The sequence below is a fragment of the Chinchilla lanigera genome, unplaced genomic scaffold (assembly GCF_000276665.1).
Source record: "Chinchilla lanigera isolate Chin_1 unplaced genomic scaffold, ChiLan1.0 scaffold00067, whole genome shotgun sequence".
Lineage (NCBI taxonomy): Eukaryota > Metazoa > Chordata > Mammalia > Rodentia > Chinchillidae > Chinchilla > Chinchilla lanigera.
The window spans coordinates 11,312,874-11,317,241 of record NW_004955468.1 but is presented as its reverse complement, the minus strand read 5'-3'; the positions used below and the strand labels follow the sequence as shown (position 1 = coordinate 11,317,241).

The 4,368-nt window shown below is 38.7% G+C and overlaps 1 pseudogene; it reads left to right on the top strand.

The window, feature by feature from the left end:
• Positions 1-2,015: 2,015 nt before the first annotated feature.
• On the top strand, positions 2,016-2,806 carry LOC102003430 (annotated as a pseudogene).
• Positions 2,807-4,368: the final 1,562 nt, after the last annotated feature.

Sequence of the window (4,368 nt, the reverse complement as noted above, 5' to 3'; positions counted from 1 at the left end):
TTTTTATGGTTTATGGTTTGTGTTACCTATGAACTCATTGCTTATTTCAAGCTCCTGAGGATTTTATCTTTTATTTTTGTCTACAATTTATAGTTTTATCTTTATATATTATGTGTATGACTACTTTTTAGTTATTTTTACTTTTGTGTGTCTGTCATGAGGTAAAGTTTAAAGTTCATTTTTTCCTACATGCGAACTTACTCATTCCCGCTACATTTGTTGAAAACACCTTAACTCTTTATAAAAATAACCAGTTGCCCATGAAAATGTGTTTTTTCTTTTTCTCCACATTTATGTCATTGTCTCCTTGCACTGAGATCACAATATTTTGACTATTACAGTCTTCAAATGCAATAGGGGAAAACTTTTAGCTTTGTACGTTTTTTTCAAAATTGTTTTGGCATTCGTGATTTTCTGCATAACCGTATACATTTTAGAATCGGAATATGTTTTACTATCCTGGCTAGAGGTTTGGGTACCCTAAACTTAAGGGAGTCATTTTGAATCTAAAAAGTGAGACAGGTTTATAGTAAATATGATTTATAGTGATGTGACTCCAAAATGTTGAAACTGATTGACTAGAATAATGGTGAAGTCACTGAGGAAGACAAAAGTTGAGAAGGATTCATGTTTGTTTTCAAAAATGCATAATTTATTGTGATTGCAAGACACACAAATAGAAAAGTCAAAAGAGTGCTAACTCAGAGATTTAAGGAAATGGAAATGTGAAAGCAATTAAGCTAGAACTAAGAGAAAAAAATGAGAAGAGCAGATTCGTGGAAGATAACTGCATGAATTCTGGGAGGACAGAACAATAGTATGATGTCTTGGGAAGTAAAGTCAGAGAATGTTTCTATGAGACAGAGGTCAAAAGTGCAAACAAAGCAGAGGAAGATGAGAAAAAGAGGGAAAAATGACAGCTTGAGCAGTGGATGTTGTTGAGTGACATTTGAGCAGATGGTTTCGTGGGTGCAAACATGGCAGAACCCCCTTTCAAGGACTTACAGTGGGTGAGAGTAGAAGTGTATTTCAGTAGTTCTGAAAATGAAGAGAGAATAACAAAATGGTCACTATAGAGAACCACAGGATACTTTCCATACAGTTTAGACATTTTAAACAAAGGGGCTCAGTGTACTCTGTCTCATGTAATTACACCTGGTTATTCACTACATGTCAGTTGGGCCCCAATTAGCTGACTCCCTCCTCTGTTCGACTGTATCACTTTTATTCCCCTGTCCACACTACCTCAGGTGTCATAATCCTTTTCTGTTGAAACTAAAACATTGAAACTAAACTCTTTTTTTGTCCATCACAACCCTCTTTCGGACTTCACTCAGGACTACTGGAATCAGCAAAAAATATGTCTTTGTTGGAATTCAAGTGATCTGTTTCAGATCATGACACAAGTTGTTCTATAGCTGTTTGCCTTTGAGGGCATGATGACATATCTGGGCCATATTACTTCTCTGAAATCAAGTTTTAACCTACAGAATTCAGCTGAGCACTGTGTCAAAGGTTCTTGGTGACCTTGTTACCCAATCTGGCTGCTATTTTTCAGTCTGTCTCCTTTGAATACTTCATATTGCTGTATCATTTTGTCCCCACAAACTTATGTTTATGGTTTTACTTGACTTGTACTTTAGTGGTTTTCCTTCTTGTTAAGAGGATTTAAATGGTGGATATATTATTGGTTGGAGCAGAGCATGACTTTCTGCTTTCATCTGTTTCCCTTTCTGACATCACTTTGGTATCTATGAAGCGAGCATGTTCTCAGAATTCTTTCCCCCTTTTTGGGAAGTAGTTTGCTCTAGGGTGGAAATGTTCAAAGAGACATACAAAGGTTTCCTTTTTTTTTTTCATGTGCAAGGACCCTAAACATAAGCTTGCAACTCACAAAAGAGGAATCAGGCTCACTCTTTCAGTTCAACTACCATTTCCCCCTGTTTGGAAATCCAATTGCTGACAAGACCCTTCCCCCTGATGACTCCCTTTTTTGCTCTCAGCCTGATAGCAGAATGCAGAGAAAGAACTTCATGGAAGTAACAGAATTCATCTTCTTGGGATTTGCTAGCTTTGGAAATCATCAGATAACCCTCTTTGTGGTTTTCCTAACCATCTACTTTTTAACTCTGGCTGGCCACACCATCACTGTGACTATTACTTGCATTGACTTTCACCTGAAAACTCCCATAAACTGCTTCCTGAGCATGCTTGCTCGTTCAGAGATAGAGTAAAAATTGCTCATTGTCCCACAAATGCTTTTGGGTCTCATTTTTTATAACTAGCCTATCTTCTTGGCAAGCTGTGCAACAAAAATGTTCTTTTTTTGGTCAACTTGGCCACTAACAATTGCTTCCTGCTCACAGCAATGGGCTATGACTGCTATGCAGCCATCTGTAAGCCCCTGAGGTATACAATTATCATGAGCAAAAGAATGTGTACCAGCTTAGTGTGTGGGTCCTTTGACACTGGAATGATTAGGGCCGTTCTCCACGTGGCAGCCACGTTCAATTTGGCTTTCTGTGGGGATGTGGTGGATCACTTCTTCCCTGACATTTGCACAGTTGTGAAACTCTCTTGTGTTGATGCAACTATTAATGAGGTCATCAATTATGGTGTAAATTCATTTGTAATTCTTGCGCCTATAGGACTTATCTACATCACCTATGTCTGCAACATCTCTTCCATCCTTAAAATTCCCTCAGCTAAAGAGTAGAAGGACACCTTTGCCACCTATGCCTCCCACCTCACTGTGGTCAGTGTCCTCTCCTGCTGCATCTCCATCACCTACCTGAAGCCTACATAACAAGACTCAGTAGAAAAAGACCTTCTTTTCCTATAACCTACGCCATCATCACTTCCCTGCTGAACCCTGTTATTTACAGTCTGAGGAGGTCAAAAGTACCCTATGGGGAAGGAACTATGGGCAGAATGTATTTTACTAAAACGATTGAATTGCTTTGCCAGGTGTTATGGTTGATACATTGTGCCAACTTGAGGAGCTTAGAGTGACTCAGCAGTTCTACATCCCGGGGTGAGAAGGACAAGCCCTTACCTCTCTGGGATGTTGCTCACTGTGTCAACTTGAGAAGTTTAGAAGTTTAACTAAGTGACTGAGCAGGGGCCGGGTCCTTACTTTGTATTATCCTGAGCCTGTGCAGGAGGAGGGCGTGGACATTATGTGAGTGCTACATGCTTCCTGGGTGGGGGTAGCCTGCTTACAATATAAGGAAGGAAAAGAGGCTTCTTATTCCCCCCCTTTTGCTCTTGCTGCTTTTGCTATTTTCTGCCACCTTGGACTGTTGCCCCTGGGCCATGCCACCCTGCTTTGGAGCCACCTGATTGCAAACTGAAACTTTCACAGACTGTGAGCTAAATAAACCTTTCCTTCCTTAATTTTGGGCATTGGGAATATTGTTGCGAGAGAAAAGTAATCAAGACACCAGGAGACATTTAGTGGAATATAATATGCGTCTACTCACACACAAACAGGCCGTAATACACACATTTAAAAATACAACATCTGTTGAGAGTAGTGTAGGGGAACTTTTCTTTATCACTTTCTAGCAATAGCAGAATGTAGGTTTTTTTTTTTTTTTTTTTCTTTTGCCAGATACAAGATTTATTGCAAGCTCAATTAAACCTACTTGTTTTTGTGCCTGGAGATTTTGGTTTTGAAAACTTGTTTGGCCTCACTTTGCTTGAAATCTCTGAGAGTCAAATCCTTGACCTAGTCTGGTAAAGGAAAGTGGAACAGAGACAGCAGAACACGGGTGGGAGAGGTCTTAGGAAAACTAGCTACAGAGGTAGCAGCTTTCATTTCCCTCTTTGTTTATAAAAGAAAAGGCTTTAATTTCAGGAGTCAAATCACACTTCTTGTGATAGTCGTTTGAGAAAGGATTTCCTCAATTCTTGCTGATTGAAAAGTGAAAAACTTTACAAAAATTCTCTTTTATTTTGTTGCCATAATAACTCTTAAGTAGTATCCATTTCTATGTGTATTTTTTTTTCCTCTGTACAGTCAAGCTGAAAATCTCTGTTGTTCCCTAGAGCCTAAGTAAGGAAGACAGCATATTGGTGGGTTTTTTCTATAACTTTTTAAATGTAGATACACTTTTCATAAAGATGCTTCTAGTTTTTAACCTGCAAACGCTTTTGTGAATCATAATTTTTATGGAGTAGCTACAGTGGCCCTGAAGTTGTCTTCAGTATTGGCTGTATTGACTCTGGAGTACAAGCTAAATGCCATTAAATTTCATTCTAATAAATAGTGCAAACTTCATACTCCCCCAAGTACTTATATTAATATAAGCATAACTGTGGTATATTATTTAGTATCCTCTATGGGGAAGATTATGGGAATATTTT